Source organism: Gopherus evgoodei, chromosome 8 (genome assembly GCF_007399415.2).
Source record: "Gopherus evgoodei ecotype Sinaloan lineage chromosome 8, rGopEvg1_v1.p, whole genome shotgun sequence".
Lineage (NCBI taxonomy): Eukaryota > Metazoa > Chordata > Testudines > Testudinidae > Gopherus > Gopherus evgoodei.
In genome coordinates this window covers 77369571-77375711 of record NC_044329.1, presented here as the reverse complement: position 1 = coordinate 77375711, position 6141 = coordinate 77369571, and positions in this window count along the sequence as shown.

The following is a 6141-nucleotide window of genomic DNA, read 5'->3' as shown; positions in this document are numbered from 1 at the left end:
TAAAAGCTTAGAATAATTAAAGATAAATACATTTTTGAACCCCCTATAACTTACCATCCTGAAGCCGCTGCTATGTATCTCCTCCATTTGTGTCACTCCAGTAAACATTTTACAATTGATTTAAATAGTAAGGGTTAAGATTGCAATTGTAAAAGTATCAGGATGAAAAAAGCAAGATTGAAACTGGTTTATGAATTTTTTGCTTTGATGCTACACTGGGATGATTGTATCAGGGGGGTTTTCCCCTTAATTTCTGGAGGGCTGGGGCTAGCCAAACCTGATTACCGAATGAGTCACAGCTGGGAGAGATTACGGTAATTGCTCTATAAAGAGCAGCAGGAGGCTGCAATGTAGGGTGCATAAGGGAGGTGGCTGGCCCAGTTACAATCGTGAGCTCAGTGCCTCTGCTGGCAATAAGGCTAGACATTTTGAAATGACTCGTAAAACTCTTTTCAAAGAGTTGTATAGTTTTATGAGGTGAGAAGTTAAATTAACTCTAATTGTTGGACTGTGCAGACCTGTGAGCAGTTAGGGCCTGACCCTACAAACCAGTTAAGGTTGTGCAGATATAAGGGTCCATACTGGCTTATTTATTTACAGGATAAAGGCATAAAATATTTTCCAAGTACCACTTGAATTTAGGGCATGCTATTTTAATAACTCTCATGGTCCAGAATGTATAAAAAGTCTCAAGTTGGGTATTTAAGTTGACTGGAAAGGTGAAGCCATGTTTAATATTTTCTTTAAGGCATGATGACTCTAGATGGTCACTGCAACAAGAAATTGGTTTGCGCTGTTACATGCTTTCTTAAACATCAAACATCTTTCCAGTTGTGACCCTGAATTTCAGAAGTCTAACACACTTTTAATTTGAAATGAACATTCTAATGAGGACGTTAACATAAAGGCCTAGACAGATAATTGTTTACCTCTTTGGAAATGAATAATAGTTTTGAAGGAACTTATTTAAATTCGTTTGTTAATATTCTTCCAGGGTGTTCAGTATTACAGGAAGAAAGGAGGAAACTTAGAAACTTACTGAAATTGCATGACTTTTCAGCTATTAAAGAACAAGAATTTTAAACATTTCTGGTGTGATGAGTCTAGAAATTCAAGTTTACTACCTAAATGGGCAAGGAGCTCACCTGCTTGTTTAAGGAAGAGATAATGAGAATCAGTCCCAGAATGTTCGTCTCTTGCTTTAAACAATATATTTCTATACAAGCAGTTTAGCTCTTTGCCCATTTAGGCAGTATACTTGAATTTCTAGACTCACTTCTTGGACAAGAAATGTATACAATTCTAGTTTGTGAATAAACTCCCTTTCACCATTTCTCTAACTCAAGCATCTCTTCACAACGCTTAATTGTTAGCACAGAAAATAATTTCACCAGCTTGTTTTACTTCACCGTAATCTCAATAGATTCTTAACAATGACCTTTACAAACCCACTTCTGTAACTTCTATTTGTTTTTGTAATAATACTTAGCTCTTCTCAAGTTCAGAATGCTTTATAATCATTATCTATTTAACCTTGCAGCACCCCCTTGACAGATACAAGTAAAATCATCCATTGTATAAATTTGGAAGAGGTGGGTCTCACAGTACCCAACAATGGCATTTCATTTGATTGTAGGTCTGATAGTTATTCAAACATGCAGTCTATAATGCTTGCTCACCAGCAACCAAATCCCTTCAGATGTTTCTTGTTTGCTTTATGGATTCACTCAAACCATTTTAAGTCATCTTGTCTCCTTTCTACAAATGGAGAAGCTGATGCATTGAGGTTAAAAGAATTCCCAAAGCCCTAGAAGGAGTCATTATCAGAGGGGATGCAACCATGTTCAGTGTTACATCACACCTGTCCCTTTAGGTGTGTTTCAAAAACCAGTGTTTTAATGTTTGAGATTTCAAATGAATAATCGGATGTGACATGACTTTTTTTTGGAGTTCCTCAAACTCTAATGAGTTGTTAGGCAATTTTTATTTTAAAACATAATTTTTATTTGATAGCAAAATTTCTTAACAAGCCTTTCACTGTGTAGTATTTCCACTATTTCATGCATCAGAAAGCAAAATCTGACCTAAACAGGTTTTAAAAAACATTTTTCATCTCTTATTTTAAAATGACTCCTTAGGAAAAAGGAAATCCAACTTTATAGCATGGTTACTGTAAGTGTAAATGAGTGTCTGAATTTCTACCTTTGTGATACAGAATAACAATAAAACACAAGAGCCTAAAAATGTTAAAGTAAAAATTGGGGTTTTTACGATTGCATTAGCTAGTCCTAATTTAAAAACCAAATAACATGTTGGTGAAATAGGAGACCTTCAGTAGATACAATGAGTAGTCAAATGAGCCTCTGTCCAAAGTCAGAAACTCAGAATACTAAAAGACTAATGGAAATTCATGGTGATAAAGTGAAGTGGTGTTCGCTTTTATTTTCACCAGTGCCTTGAGCAACATTAGCAACAAAAGCTTTGCAATAAATCTACCTTAGTCTGCAAAATTATATGCTGTAAACTACAGTAGGCAAAATCTTGGATGCCCAGACTGAAAAGTTAGCATGGAAAAATGAATAAGTGGATGAGTCCAGTGTAACATCAAAATCTATTTCAAAATCTTAGCCAGTGAAACCTTATTTAGTGCCTAATTCAACATGCATTAAAATAATTGTAAATGGATCAGGTCCCTGCTGACTAGGAATAACTCTCCTCAGACTTGCATATGACAGAAAAGTGGCTGGAGTTCTTTTGAGCACAGGATGTGGTGCTCATTCTAGCAAGGCTGGGTGCAGACTCCTTGAAAGTCTGACCTTTCTCACAGTTGAGTGCTAATAACTGTAAAGACAACCATTTGCAGTGCACAGTTGACACAGATACCCATGTATGGTTCACTGCTTTGTGTCTGCTACTTGTCAGGCCTGACATACTCATTACATCAAATACTGGTGTCATGATATTTATTTAAAAGATGATGTAATATATCATTTATAACGCACTTGTCACTAATGACACTATGAAATGTTTGTAATGACTCGGTAGGTGAAATTATGGATACTCTCTGATAGTATGTCCTGGAGAGTGTAAGAGCACCTACTAAGGTGACAAAACAGGTTTCTTCTGTTTAAAGAGAAAAGAAAATATGGTGCCAGATGCATGTTCACGAAAGAGTGCTCTCACCTGCTGTCTCCAAGTAAAGCCAGTAGCTAACCTTCTTGCATCTTTGCAAGGTGGGAGACATGACGCTAAGAGCATCCCAGTGCCAGAAGGTAAGGATCTCACTGGTATCAGGTAATGAGATTCAGCTGGCCTGACCAGTACAGTGTAGCCCAACACACTATGGTTATAATCTGTAACTATAAGGTGTCATGTACCCCCACAGATTTGTTTGCTTCCCAGTAGAAAATAATAGGGAAGTAAAGGAAAGCCACAAGCGGTCACACACCCCTCCCCAGAAGCGCGAGTGCCTCATTTCCAGTGCTTGGAGAGGCTGGTGGAGAGGTAAATCACTGCAGGGGGAGGGAGATGGGGCTGGGGCATGCTGCTGCGCCCCCCATTTCTGCAAATGCAGAGCTGTCTAGCAGCTCAGTCTTGTTGACTCTGCAGCTGGACACCACCTCCTGGGTCCTAGTGCTGGTTGTCTTTCCTGGCTCTGTGTGCTGGGTGCCATGTTTTCTGTACAACAGTGAGTTCCTGCGGTGGGCAGGGTAAGGGGAGTGGAGCAAAGGAGGTGGGGTGTAGGAAGTGGGGTGGGATAGGACAGGGGAAAGAGGGGTTGGGGACAGTTGGGAGAAAGGAAGGGACAATAGGGAAGGGGGATGGAATGGGGAAAAGGGGATAGGAGAATGGGAGGGAGCAAGAGCCCAGCATGCACACTTCCCCCAGCAGCAGCTGGGGCTCCCCCATTAAACAGGCCCATCGAATCCCCACCCCAGTGAGCCCCCGCCCTGCACCTGGACCCTCCTGACAAGCAGGTCCGGCCCTTGTTCTGTGTCAGGGTTGGGGGGAGGTCCTCTCCCACTCTTCTGCAGCCAGTGGCCTGCACTCCCCATTGCCCTGCTGGAGCCTCTACATTTATTTATTGACACAATTTGCAGAAATTTAAAATAATTGTGCACAGAATTGTTTTGTGTGGAACAGAATTTTAAATTTTTTGGGACAGAATTCCCTCAGAAGTACATCTGATAGTTCTGTGGAAGTTCCTAACTGAGGGAAAGTCAGCCATTGCTGGAAAAAGGAAGACTGGTGACAGAAACCATCTTGAACAAAGCATGTACCTTGCTGGAGTAAGTTTTAGACTTTTAGATGCGTGTTTTCACTTTTATATTCTTGTCACCCTTTCTAAATGTATTCCTTTTACTTGGCATCACATAATCCATGTCCCAATGTTAATTAATTTGTTTTATTTTTACTATAAACCAGCCAACTGCTGTTTAAATGAAAGTGTGTATTTATCCCAGTTAAGTCAGTAAGCTGTGATGTGCTTTTGTGTTTTTAGAGGAACAAATAAACATTTTTTTTCTGAACTGTCCAGGAGATGGCTGGACATTACAGAGCATGCGGTTCTGAGAAAATTTGGGACTGGGCATATGTTGTATTCACTCCATCAGTAGTAACCAAGACTGCTAGAGACTAGGGAGTGTGACTGGTGTGTTGCTGGCTGGCTGCTGAGGTCAGAGTTGCTGGACCAGGGTCTGCAGTTATACACTGGCACTCAGGGTGTGATCTGCATAAGTGTTGCTGATGTGACTGTCCTGGGCAGAGAGTTACAGTAAGAAAGCATTTGAGGCACCCAGGGTTACAGGGCAGTCAGTGACTAAACCCCTCACTGGTCTGGATTGCACCTCAAACTCTGACAACAATAAGAAGTTGTATTGTTCCTCCAAAAGGGTACTTCTGTAACACTCCCAGCCAGTATGAAAAGCTGTAGCACAAATGGGACTTGGGAAAGTTGCACTTCCCTTCTGGTACCTGTCTTCATCCTCTTGCCAAAAATAGTTGATTACTTGTTCCAAGAAGCTTGATCATCTGTCAATTTCAGGAGTCAGGAAAGGCATTTTATGCACTAGCCTTCTATACTCTCTTTAGTTTGTTACTCGTTTTACTTAACAAATTAAATCAACAATTTGGCCAAAACAACAAATCCATTCAATATAAGAAATGACTACAGTTTTTCTGCTTAGTTTGACATGCTTTAAAGAACTACAAATCTGATCAGTATGCTACTGTTTAGAGAGAAGAACAAGAACAATAAACTAGATGGCAGCTTGATTCTATCAAAGCAAATGCTATTTGTTACCCATCAATCAGTCCTTTAATTTGAAGAGTATGAGGGCATCTTGTATTCAGGCAAATAAACAGTGTTTTTGAAGGTTGTTCTTTTCTGAAAAGGCTGGAGTTATCTATTAATGATGACTAGTTTATATGTGCTATACGTATATTTATTTCAAAAGTGGGGAAACCTTTTGGCCCAAGAAGCATACACATGCCACGTAGCAGTGACTTCCAAAGAGAAAGGAGAAGTGGAAAGAAAAAGAAGAGTGTAGCAGGAGTTGGGAGGAGCAGAAGGAATATCACGGAGTCTTGAAACACTTTTATCTTTGTGAAAAATAAGTAAACTGTGCAAATACACACCTATATTTTAGCAAAATGGGATTTTACTTTTCTCTTTTCTTGTTTTTCTCAACTTTTATTTTTTCTTTGTTCCTCTCCTTTCTTCATGTTTTCTCCTTGCACTGATTTTTTTAAACCTTCATTCTTTCTCTGCTTTTCCCTATCTGTGTTGGTCTGTTGTCTTTTTCCTGTGCTGCTATTGCTATAAAGCTTCAGAGAGTGCAAACATTGGGTAAGCTACTCTTAAACCCTTTGGCCTGTGAGCCACCTTCGGTTTGGCTGGGTCTGGTATGGAGGTTGTAGTTTGGCTAGCTCCAATTATGGCTGGTAGTGGAAACAGTATATATACCATGTAACCTGCTAATTATTATATTATAGTATTGCCTTATATGTAAATTGTATAGACCTCTCTCAGCTAGTGTTCTTCAGTACAGCTTGAAGTAATTGTGATACTACGTGATTATGTTGATCATCTATTACCTTTGTGCAGTGGCAGTAGCTGAACAATGTGCAAACTCCTGAAAA